The sequence below is a fragment of the Myiozetetes cayanensis genome, unplaced genomic scaffold (assembly GCF_022539395.1).
Source record: "Myiozetetes cayanensis isolate MyiCay16 unplaced genomic scaffold, myiCay2020 scf1, whole genome shotgun sequence".
In the NCBI taxonomy this organism is placed as follows: Eukaryota; Metazoa; Chordata; class Aves; order Passeriformes; family Tyrannidae; genus Myiozetetes; species Myiozetetes cayanensis.
This window is the reverse complement of record NW_026086604.1, coordinates 117,846,089-117,859,121: the sequence shown is the minus strand read 5'-3', so window position 1 is coordinate 117,859,121 and position 13,033 is coordinate 117,846,089. Positions and strand designations below refer to the sequence as shown.

General features: G+C 41.1%; 1 long non-coding RNA gene across 1 annotated transcript in view; it reads right to left on the bottom strand.

The window, feature by feature from the left end:
- Positions 1-12,664, bottom strand: part of LOC126637410 (uncharacterized) — a 30,753-nt gene extending 18,089 nt beyond the window's left edge. Inside the window, exon 1 of the long non-coding RNA XR_007628320.1 lies at positions 12,619-12,664. This is a non-coding gene — a long non-coding RNA (uncharacterized LOC126637410). The remainder of the gene's footprint in view (positions 1-12,618) is intronic.
- Positions 12,665-13,033: the final 369 nt, after the last annotated feature.

The following is a 13,033-nucleotide window of genomic DNA, read 5'->3' as shown; positions in this document are numbered from 1 at the left end:
TCATGCTGTTAGATTTTAATCACAACATTCTGGATCAGAATCACAAATCCTCTTATCTGCCGTAAGAGCTTCTTTCAAGCTTAACATTTTTATGCCCCATATAGGATGCAACAATATTCATCTCTGCTAGTCAAGCTTAGAAATGCATTAAACTGTCCAACCAGAAAATCAGGAACAGGCATTTAGTGATGCAAAATGGTCATTCTGCAGCCTAATGCCTAAGGGACAGATCAGTCATCACAGACTCCCACTTCTGCCTGAAAAGACCAATTAGGCGACTCTGCCTATTCAACTATCAATACAGGATTGCTCCCAACAGGATATTCCCTTGTGCTTTACCCACTCTAATTTTAAATTACTCAAGTGCCAAGACTTCTATCACTTCCCTGGGGTGACCATTACACAATTGAAGGCCTCACCGTGAGGAAATGTTTCCTGATATTCTGTCACAATTTTCCTATGCTTAGACTCATCCCTTTTTGCCTATTTACACATTCTTGAACAGCTCTACCTTCTTTCATAGCCACATAATTGCAAAACATGAGAGCCAACATCGTCCCCTGTGCCCACCTTTTTTTTTTTTGTATAATGATTCCTGGCCACTAAACACATAAAGGAAAAGTCAGTTATTTCAACCACTGGTCTCATTAATGGTGATGTTCTGGAGCCGAGGTGCCCTGATCATTCAGCACAGAACAAAGTTGCTTCAAGAGGAAGAGTTTTCTGCACACATCCTTTGAGGAAGGATGATAAAGGCCGAACAAAGGGAAATCTAGGAAAAAAACCCCACCAACTTCAAGTGTTACGTACTACTGTGGAAAGGGGAGTTTGCTGCTCACACATGAGTCCCCTAACAAAAAATAATTAGGATAAAACTCCTCACAAGAAGACCTTAAGGCTCACTCTGTATTTTGAGGTTTTGGTAGGTAGGTAAATGCCAGAGCTCAGTGGGTTGTGACTGGTTCGGGCAAGAGGCAACAGAACTCTGCCACAGCCCAGTGCTCTCAGGCACTCTCAGATGCCCTTGCTCTAGGAAATAAGGCTTGTGTGCATCTTGTATAGCAGGAAAAGACTTGTCTCCAAACACCTTGGGCAAACGAATGGCAGACATCCTCCTCAACAGTCTCTTCATGGTGAATAAAGGGGCAATAATATTATATTCCTACTCCTTTCATCTGAATCAATGCCATTCCAAATTCTGGGTGGATTCAAGATGAGCTTTCCCAAAGTCATTGCAAGATCTTTCAGCCTGCTTTAGATAGGAATTCTTTTTGAATTTTTCCTCCATGCAGTGAGTGTTGCATAATCAAACTGTCCATCTCTTTTATCAGACAAGCAGAACTGTGAGTCTGATATCTTTTAAAAAAAGATACAGTTCTCTGATTAACTGAAGAGTAATAGCATGAAATTCTAGTCTCCAATAAGTAACATATTGATGCTTATGTCTAATTTAATCAGCATCAGGGGGGACGGGGGTGCCTATTCCTTCACCATCAGTTATACAGCAGTTCAAGGTGATAAATCCTATCTGCAGAATGATATTCCGTCGACATTTCTATAATATTAATTAGATCACCGTGTCAGGCTGTAAGAAATTTGCTTAACATTCATTAGAAATTTCTTATAGATAGATAGGCATCCCTCCCTCCTTCTCCCCCAGCTCTTTCTTCTGTGATTGACAGATGAGGTCAGGATGGAGACAGCCCCCCTTTTCTCCCCATGCCTGAAAAGCCAGGTCACCGGACTCCATAATGCATGGGGAGTGGGAGGGGAGGATTATGCCTTGAAGAGATATCCTATTAAATTGGACAAAAGCTCGTCTGCCTCCAGGCTCCATCGCCAGGTCTTTTCAGCCTGCAGCCAGCACGCAGAACGCAGGCGAGTGTACAACGCAAAAGCCATTTGCATTACCCTGCAGTCATTTTTATATGTGTAGGTAATGAAGTTGTCAGTGGAGCCTCGAGTGTGGCAGAGCCTGATATTCAAATAGACCTGCCAGCTCTCCCCCCTCCTTGCCACCGCCCTCTGCTCCCCGCTCTCCCCCCATCCCCACAGCTGATCTACTGACTCCCTGGATTACTGCTTCACTGGCTCCCCAGCTCCGACTGTGCTTGCACTCTTGCCCCTGTCAAGAGCTTTTGTTTCCAAGTCAGGGAACAGGCAGCTTCAGCTGCCTGCGCACTGCTGCCCGCGCTGGCCCACGTGCACCGCGCTGCCTGCGCACCCAGAGTGTCGTGGGCTGGCTGATGATGAGTGGCAAGTGCCCTGGACAGTCATGCCATGGCCCTGCCTGCAGAAAGTCTGCAGCAGCAGTCCTACCGAGTTTGCAGGGAAAGCTGCCCAGGGCACCCATTAATCCCAGCTTGAACATCTGGGGCATTTTGTTGTGGTCAAACAGAAGAGAATGGCTTCACAATTCAGTAGATTCCCTAAATGAGGTGGCATGTTCATGGTTGGCATGCCTACCATGCCCTTTTGCTGTGGAGCGGCAGAGCATGATGCAAACTGTGCATGCAGCTGGAAGAGAGGCAGTAACCAAGTGGTACACAGCACTTGTGTTCACCGGTGTTGAGGGGATGTTGGCAAAGGGCCTTGCAGACCTACCTTGTCCTCAAAGGAGAAACCACAGGATTAGAAAAGCAAGGCAGTCAGAGCTGGCCTTTGGTAAATTTTACGTCCGTTTTGGGGAGAGAAAAATTTAAAAATTCCCTGTGGCAAAGCTGCCTGGTAAGCAAAAGGTTTGAATCAACCCCATTAGCCTTGGAAACTAGCTTTTACTAAATATGGGGCTAGGCTGTCAGCCGGTGTTAATTGGCACAAACCTACCGAAGTCAATGGAATGACAGTGATTTATACCAGGATGAAGGCTTGGGGGATGGATACTTAAAAGGAAGGTTTCCTTTGCTCTGCTTTCAGTAACTGGACCCACTTGGGGTCACACTGCAGGAGCCAATCACAACTTCTAGGCTTGATGGAGAGATGTCACTAGGTAGGTACGCATCTGCAGGTTGTCAAATATACAATGTGGAACTGAAGACCATTTAAAAAAATTCATCACTCTGGTAAATATTTAGCTGCCTCAATAGTCTCATTTTTGGATCAGCAGCTCATTCATTATTTGCGGAAAAGGATACTTTCTGTGTTCTTATGAAAATGATCAATGATCCTTTAGCACAGAAGGCCCTTGGGATTAATTTATTTTGTAAGCAGTGTGCTAAAAAGACTGGTTCAAGCATTTTTTAAAAACTTACAGGAGGGTCAAAACCACAAAGGTTTCAGCAGCAGCATTTTTCGGCCTTTGTTCTTACAATGAGATTTTGAAAGATTCCCTAGAACCCCAGCAAGCTACAGATTTTCATGGCATGTTACGTCATTTTGCCACTGGAATTCATATGCCTTCAGGAGCTTCTTTTTGAGCAAACCAGAATGTATATAAGTGAACTTTACAGTACAACAGCTAGCCTACAAGTATTTCCAGTATACAGGGCTACGCTAAATGCACCAACCTGCAGATTAAAGGCTCCATGAGTATAAATTGGCATGATGCACTGTAAATGATTCACAAATGGAGGAGTCCCTAAGTGTGCATTGACTCGCTACACCATAACGTCTCCTACAGAGATTTTACAGCATCCTATGCCAATGATCCATGGATTAAGGACTCCCTAAGTGCACATTGACACGATAGACTGGAGCTGTTTTGGTCTATCGTGTCAATGATCCGGTGATAATGACAGTGTCTTGTGCAGATCCACTGAGACCAGAGTTGTTGTGATTCCTAGTGGAAAAGCCAAAATTGTCCCACTTAAGTCACATTGACTATTTTGGGTGCTACAGGAACATGGACCATGTTTCCACAATGTACTTCTCCTTCACAACAATTGGGGAATGTCTTCAGTAGTGCAGCTCCATAGTCTGGGTGACCTCTGTGTATGTACATGTATATATGGGTTCATATAAAAAGCTATGGACAAGTGCAGTTTTATACGTTATATATGCCTATATCTTTCTTCATATAGAGGACTCTCACACTAAAATTTTGTCACTGTCATTGAGGATAGCAAGGCTCAAACTTGAGGAGAGTCATTCTAGATATAGATCGACTTCCTACACAAAAGACCAAAGCTCTCCCTAACTACAGAGCAGGATGGGGAGAGGACATGAAGACCCAAAACATAATAATGCCTAATTATTCTGTTAAATGCTTTTCAGAAAATTCCTCTCTGACAGCTGTAAACCTTCACTTGAACAAAATAGAAAGCTGAGATGTAATGAGTTTAATTGGGTAAACCTGTGACCACTGAGCAACTGGAACCATAACACAGCCTTTTCTAATATGGCTCAAACCCAAGAGTTGTGGTCCAACAGGTTGGAGATAAATAAGACTGTGTATTCCCTGTGCCATATCTGTGGAGACTATGCAAGAGAAGAAGACAGAAAGGCCTTCAGAGGCAGGTAAGAAGAGAGTATTAGGTCATGTTTACCATCCAGATTGTCTGGCATTTGCAGCATCCTGAATCACCACTCTCACCTTCAGCTACTCAAGCTTTAGAATTGCTAGGGCAGAGGAAAAGTTAAGATGACAAAAAAATCAGGTTGCAAATGCAACAGCAGGAGAGGCAGAGACCAAAACTTTTTATAAAAAAGAAATAGAGTGAGGGTAGAAAAAGGTTGTCTCAGGGTCATGATTATCTATCTGCTCCACCTACATGGTTCTACCTGATCCCATTCAAGCAGCAGAACTCCTGGACATGCAGGTGAAAGAAGGCAGATGTCTAAGCCACACTTTGTGTTGGGAATTTCCCTTCTGAACCTGATAAAGCAGACATTTCAAAGGAGATTCCTGAGTTGGCTTTGCATTATAAATCTCAGAGTTGTTTCTTCTCCAGAAGAAGGAATGACACAGATGACTGGTAGAAAGATGCCAGAATAAACACTGTGCATGTGGTGGGATCATGAGGAGAAAATGGAAAAGGGCAGGTGCCACAGATACAGTGAGTGCTGTTTGTGCAGAAAGAAATGTGGGCACAGTTATGGAGAGTTTCACTGGAACAGCAGTTGCTAAGTAAAGAGCACTTTTCCTGTTAAAGCACTTAGAGTGGGCCAGCCAGATAATTTTTATCATTTACAGGTAGCTTTGTTTTTTAGAGGTAAAAAACCTGTTAGGGAGCTTGATTATTTTAATAAATAAAGGTGATTCTGAAGGTGCCAAGAGATGATTGAAAAAAGAAAATATAAAATTCTAAATATACAATTAAAATTGGAGTACCATCAACATCCACAGAGCTATCTCAGAAGAAATTCATAATACTCTGAATACATTTAATTGAAAAGGAGAGCAAGTCTTTTATTGTGATTACAATTTAAATGAATACATTATACATTGACAACTGGATCATTTGGTAAAAGGCTTCCTAAAAATGCAATATATTGGCTTTTCAGGCCCACTGATATACCATTTTCTGAAATGTTTAAATTCCTTGACTCCTGACAGTCTGGAAAAGGTACATATTAGGAATACTAATAGTATTTCCATCTTCTGCATAATTTTACTTTCACAGAAAGCAAAGTCTGACCTAATTTTATCTTCAGAGGTAAAATACATGCTACTGAGAAAACTTAAAAAAACCAAAAAAACTTAAGAAAACTGAGAAAGGTCCAGAGATCATCACTGGTGTATAGTAGCTTAAATCCAAAATAGCTTTTACTGTTTATAATCCTGAAATTATAAATTTCATGAAATTTACCATTTTATTGGAAGATATCACTTTATTTATAGCACACATACAACTACTTTAATCATGTTTAAGAAGATAAGTTGTGTGATTTCCTGGTGCAGGAGGCAAAAGTTTCCCCTTCCCAGCATATTAATAGCTGATTTTCAAGGTGAACTACTCCAGTCTCCCCATTCCTAGAAGTTCCCTCTACTTGAAGGCCTGACAATTTTTGGTGACAGATGTGGAGATTTTGAGAAACAGAAATTATAGCAAATATTCAGCATGCTAATGGTTCATTTCAAGGAATAACAAACCAGAAAAGATTGTAAGCAATTGTTCAATCATCTTCTCTCTCTGCCACAGAAAGTAAACTGGTAGATGGTATCTAGTGCCAGGTAGTCACAATGGGGACCCCTACTCAGCCAGGAAGGTACAAATGCAGCAGGAAATCAGGGTATTGGGTGACTTATTTGGGGCTGCAGGCTGGCACTTAATGCAGTTTGCAGAAGGCAGAAGTAAAGGGGACATTTTCTGAAGAAGTACTGTGAATACAGAAGAGTTGAGTGGTCTTCCAAAATGGGAATACATCTTTGGAAATGCTCTTCACAACACCTCTCTGTGACTGCTTTGCAATCTAACTCCACACAGATGCTTAAGAAGCCCATCTCAGCTGACAGCTGATGATTATGCTGATGTTCAGGGATCCCAAATACTGGGGTGATGTCTTTGTTGCGTTTAAGGAGAAACCATGAGACCTGATTCTAGATGAGATAAACTACGAATTTCTTTATTACTAGCACAAACATCCCTAGCACACCCTGTATGTGTGTATATATATACTATGAATTCACCCATCTTGATAACTATAAAGACTTTTTCTGGTCAAGAACTATCCTTCCACAAAATTTAGCCTCATTTTTAGCCAACCTTTCTCTTCACTCCTTAGTTTGTAAACATGTACATTGTGAAATTGCAGTATCAAAATGAAAAAAAAAAATACTGCCCACATTATTTGCTACTTTAAAAAGTAACTATATGATTGTTTTGAGCCTCTTGGGTATCTTGCTCTGAGGCACTTTCACCAGTTCCTGGTGTACAGAGAAATGAACTAAATATGTCACCCAAGCTGACTGAAGTTAAGGAGTCACTGTTGTTACATTCAGTGGGGCTGGGGTAAAGCACAACAAATGGTACCTATTCCTATGAAGAAAGATGAAGGGTGCAGGCAGCAGGAAGACACAGTTCTACATTTCTATTTCCTCCCCAGGCATATAAATGTTTAATTTTTTTTTAACTGTTGATAGCTATCTGTGCTATGTGTACCTGAACAAGCAGTGTCACCCAACAGCAGTGGATGTGCAGGAGAAAGTAGTCAGTGCTGACCACACGCTTTATGTTCTTCAGGGTTTTACTTGAGATGAGCTCTAGCCTGACCCTGAGGAATGAACACCCATTAGCAAGTGTATCAGGTACATTCCTGGAGCTTATCTTCTGGTTCATTTTCCTTCAAAATTAGTTCAGTGCTCCAAGACAGTTTTGCAGCGTGACCCAATCTGAAGTAAATGGGGACAGTCAAGAGATTTTTGCTTCTGCTTCTGCATGCCTCTGCTACAAACTGAAACACTGCCACTGATGAGCCCTGTAAGAGTCATTCAGCCTTCTTCCAGCTGAATCTCAGCATAAGCTTCATGATTTGATCTCAGTATAGTACACAGTCTGTATTGCTTAGCACAGCCCTCAGCTATTACTGCTCGAAGACTACTAGCACCTGCAAACCACTGGCTCTGCGCATCTGGGTGCATGGTACACTAGCAAAACCTCTGGGCTGTGGCATCCTTAGTACCTACTTGCTCTCCCCATTGACCTGCCATGGCCTTAGCCTTCTGCCATAGTCCACAGAGTTTATTCTCAGTGAGAGACCTGTGGATAAGCACACACGTCCACACGCGCACACACACGCACATATAACTTTATAGCAAATTCCTCTTTTTCTGAAAATGTTCCATGCAGACATGCTTGGCAAACTTCCAGTAGCACCACTTAGTGTCTGACCTGGGCTGAATCTGCCCTCATCAGTAGCTGTAGGATACACTGGGGACAGCCACTACCTGTCTCCTGCTGAGGTTGCTCCTAGATGTACTGCACACTTCAGCCAATTTGGGGAGAATACTGCTTTTCTTTGCAATATTAATGGGAAATTATGCAAAAATATAAAACCTGACATGGATCTGATGCAGCCCACACAGATGCTGAAAGGCCAGAAGAAGAATAATTATATTATCTCTCCTGCTTGAGAAACCTAGACAGTGCCAATTACTAATGTGGTCAAAATCATGCTGCAAATTAGAGCCCTGATTCTCAAGTTGTTAAAGAATAAAAGAATGTGGCCATACTCCTGATATATATGGAGGAATGCAAAGTCCAAATAGGAAATAGATGCAGAAATGAAGGCAAAAGGGAAAGAAAAAGCTCTTTCTTGATTTCAGTGGCAATCAGGGTCTTCATGGATCTGAGAGAGTCAGGTCAGGAAAGGACATGAGGCTCATTTTTCCTCAGAAGTAAGGAAGGGAAAAGGGACATAATTGGGCACTGAAGAATGAATGCAAGAAATACACCTGTGCCTCAGAAGTGGTTGGTTTTTTTTTCCTCAGGTGGTAAGACCCATTTTTGTGTGGGTGTCTGTAGAGGAGGGCTCTCAGGGACTGGGAACACCTTCTCACACACTCTAGGATAAAGCTGCATGAGATGCATATGAAGATGGATGGGGTGAAACTCAGTTATCTATCTTTTTTTTTTAACTTACAGATTTTGACATTTGTACCCTTAGGATTTAATTTTGAGATGAAAGGAACCTGGCTTCTTTATGCAGATGAAAACTACACTAAACTTTTCCCTAACGAAAAATCTTTCAAACATTAGCTGAATAATTTTTGTCCATTTGACCATCTGAGTAATTACTTTAGAATGTCCTCTCCTGTACCGCTTTGCTAGCAGTCAGACCTCTGTAATAAAATATTATGTTCAAAATGGATTTTAGAAGAAAGGTATATAATCCTATTAATGGATTTCTTTAAATTCTCTATATGTGTTTTGCAATGGAATAAGCATATCTGTAGCAACATCTAAAGTTCTGCCTCAGGATTTATGCACCATTAATGGATGGAAATTATTTCTTTGGATAATGTAAATATCCCAAAGATTTAATGAAGCCATAAAAACATTCATTAGACTTCGGTAATTAGAATTATAGTTATGAAAGCTTCAGTGCTAAATATACCTGTAGTATTTAATTGTTTCAAATTTTTAGTAAACAGCCTTAATTCAGGGGAAGAACTCTGAGCTGTGGAGGTAGAATTCAATTCCAAACTCCTGAGAGGGCTCTCCTGCTCTCAAACTGGGCAAATAACCCATGAAACTATATTTATGGAGACCAGCTCCTCCAGGCCACCCACAGCCTTCCAAGATCCTCCTTTTGGGGTCTGCTGTGGAACACGCCTTAATTAAATGTCATCTCCAGCTTGCAAAAAAGGCTCAGATAGATACCTCATTTCTCAGGTTGATGTTTCCTTGATGTCAGATGAGGACCACAGTTATATGAGGACCACAGTTATATTTTGGAAATCACTTGGGGGCCTTGCACAACCATATATGTGAATGTTGGGGCTGAATCTGGCCCTAACTTTTCACTTTAAGTGAAGTAAGGTAATGCTTTTTAATGAATGTTGCAAACCAAGTAATTTCTCCAATTCTGGGTTTGTTCAGGCCACTTTGCTCTCATGAAAGTGTTTTCTCTGTTTTCTATGCAAAGAACAGCAATGACACAGAGCCCAGTGATGACGTCTCCGAATCCAATCAGAAAACCTGCATAAAGATGAAAGGTCTTACCAACGAGAAGTGAGCTTGCTAAACTACACCTTTCAATGAATTCAGACAAAACTGAAAAATGTTGTTGATATCAGATCCTTAGGCTGATTACTGAAGCGTTCGATTTTTCAGCATGTCAATTCATCACTGTCTACCTGGTTATATTTAACACTTTCTCCTGTTTCCATCTTGCCTGCTGAGATAGGCAATCTCTGTCACACGGTATCTGCTTCACTAGAAGGTCAATAGACCATTGTGGAGGCCCATGAGTCCTGTTCCCAAGTCACCTTGATTCTCTCTATGATATTGCTGACGGCAGGTGGAGCTTCTATGTCTTGTGGCATCTAAAATATTAATGAGATTAGAGCTTCCATCCTTCAAACAGTTCAGTGTTTCCTTTTCAGTGCTTTGCAATTATGCATCCAGTCCACGGGATGTGAAACCCCTGTAGCGATGGTTGCTGTCCTGTGCTGGTATTGCCTAAATTGTATTGGTTACGCTCGTGCTCGTTTTCTTTGAGAAAGGGCCAGTTTGCATTTTAAACTAGCCACAGGTTCAGAATTTTTGTGAAAGATAGTAGCTTTGGATAACTCAGTCTGGAGCTGAGAGGTTTGCCTGTACGCACATGGTTTATGTTTTGTTACAACTTATCAGTTCTGGCCAAATTATGCAAAAAATATATACGGAAATAGTGGCTCACAACTTTCATGTGCACTAGCCTGCTTTTTTGGGGTTTCTTGGGTGGAGAAGCCTTCTTTTTAGGCTTCCTTACCTCAAGCTTGCCAGAGACTATCTGTGGTACCACACGTGTGGTGTGGGACTGATGAGGATTAAACAACCTTCTCCTCTGCTATTTCATTGTCAGTGAGGGGACAGAGCCGGGGCACAACTTGTTAGGTGGCCTCCCTGTTTCTGTCACATTATCTGTCATTATATACCTCGATCTTGGATGCATATGTGTGCACAAATACACCTATGAAGATCAACTTATAAATCAGTTATTGACTGATTAAAAGGCATTTATTATTAGAACTTACTGATAGGTTAGCACAAAGTGGTTTCACTGGCTTCCTGAATGGGGATTACCTTTTCATTGTGAGTCTTAAACCAAACTCTGGATCTGGATCATTCTGGATGTTAGGGAAATCACTTTTTGATATTTGGCTTCTCTCCTTTGTAAAATGATAATCACACAACTTGCATAGCTTTGTAAAGAGCTTTGAGATCTATGGGCGAGACACAGTATAGGCATTCTAAGCATGATTTATTTCTTTGCAGTGCCTATCCCTAAATGGCTCATTGAAGAAGCAACATTTATAAATATGCATAGCTTCCTGGTATAGAATTTTTCCTATTCTTTTCAGATATACAGGCTAAGATGTTATTATTCACTTTTCCATTTTTAGAATAAACAATTAAATTGCACTGCACTGCTGTGTTGTAGCAATTAAAATAACTACTGTCTATTTGGCAGTCCTCTAATAGGAAATGAAATTCACTTTTAGGCATATATCATGGTAATACATACATCATATGGTATGCAATTTAGATCATTTTGGAGCACAGTGGCAGTATTAGTTCTTATTCCCCACCTAACCATCATTACAAGCATCAATTTTGTTAATTAAGAATTTTAAGCCCAGTGAATTTATAGTACAATTATATTTTACTTCATAAGTAGGTCTTTACCCCTCTACAACTATTAACAAAATGTCCACTTATATTATTTGCTGGTAGTTACAAAGGCTGATGAAATTTCAGATGAAAGTTTACTCTTTCGTCTAAGCTTTGCTCAGTGTGTGTCAGCTGTTTGTCAGCAAAACATAACAGTGAAGACTTTTGACTTAAATCTTTTTTTTTTTTTTTTAAAGAAAAGCCAATTCATCAGGTAGGAAAGACTGCTGCTCACACTCTCAAGTCCTGCCAAAGACAAATGGCTGTAAAAATTTAAAATCAATCATTAACAGATTAGCTGTTGGTCTAAAGTAAATAGCAATCAGCTTATTAGGCATCAGGCAGAGTGAGATAAAGGGGAAGAGTTATTGAAAATGAGGATGTTTGCTGGGGCTGTGCTGATGGAGCAGAACAGAGAAAGGCTGTTTCTTTGTTGCTCTAATTACAAATGGAAAATAACCTACAGTGCTGAACAAGTTGAGCTCCCTAGCTGAATTGAATGGAGCATAGTTCTTATGTTCTACGTCATGGTTTGATCTATCTTTATTATCAGTATTTTGCACTATTTCTTCCCTCCCCAAAAGGCCCTGCTTGGCATTCTCTTATACTGAAGCAAATGCAATTTTTGGCTCTGCAAAGAATGGGTGTTGGGGGGATAGTTACCAGGGGAGAAATGCCCTTCACATCCAATAATATAATTTCCATACAGGAAATTCCTCTCATATGATGGAATTTTGTTCAGGACAGGGTTTCATTATGGTTAAGCTACAGATTGCTGGTGACTAAATCACAGCCAGCTTTGTACCATGGTTGTATTTGGACACAGTGGAATTCTGCAGAGCAGACAAATTCAGAATACAGCGGATGTTGTAAGAGGAAATGGGGAAGGAGAAGGAATACAGGGTCAAAAAGGCTGAGAAAACAGAAACAATATAAGTTGGGTAGGAAGCAAAGCTGAGGGGGAAGAAGACAAACAATAGCTGAGAGTAAAATGAGATGAGGAAGCAGAAAACACAAGTAAAGTAGGAAATAGAAGGAAATGGCTACAAGCTGATGACAAAAGCTCCCTTTCATCATATAAACATTGAAGTGTTTACATAGACCATTAGAATTATTTACCTGGAGTGGGAGCCATTTCCCCGTGACTGAGCATGCAAAATCCAGACTAAGATGCTTTTCTAACAAAATAGGATACCTGAGAATTGTCTCTTCAGTTTTTTGAGCCCAACGAATAGAAAGTTGGTCTGTTTGTAAAGACATCTGGAAATGGCACCTTTCTATTAATGACATAATTCCACATGTTATACTTGTGAACCCTTAGACAGCATGACCTAAAGGAAACCTCATAAGAAGCACTACTCACCAGCCTGGTACAACCTGTGGTCAGTCCCTTGTACCCTGGGCATGAGGTTACCCACTGCTGCCTGCTCCTTGGCATCCATGCCGTGTGACTGACCTCTTGACTGCATGGATGCAACGCTGTGCCAGCACCAGCTTCAGTCCCTCTCAGCTAAACTGGCAACAGTTGAGCCAGCTTGATTTGAGCAGGGACCACTTCATCTAAGCCCCAGTATAGTTATATCTTTCCCAATTACACGTTTGGGGCCACTGTTTAGCTCCAGGAGGTGTTCACTAAGCTGCACTGGCACTGGGATGATTTCTTGTCCTGGTGCAGGGCTGTAGCACTACAAGGGCAAATCCTCATCCAAGTCTCCTCAGAGACTTAAATACAGCACAATACAGAGACCAGACACAAAAAGCGGGGATCCTTTCTTCAC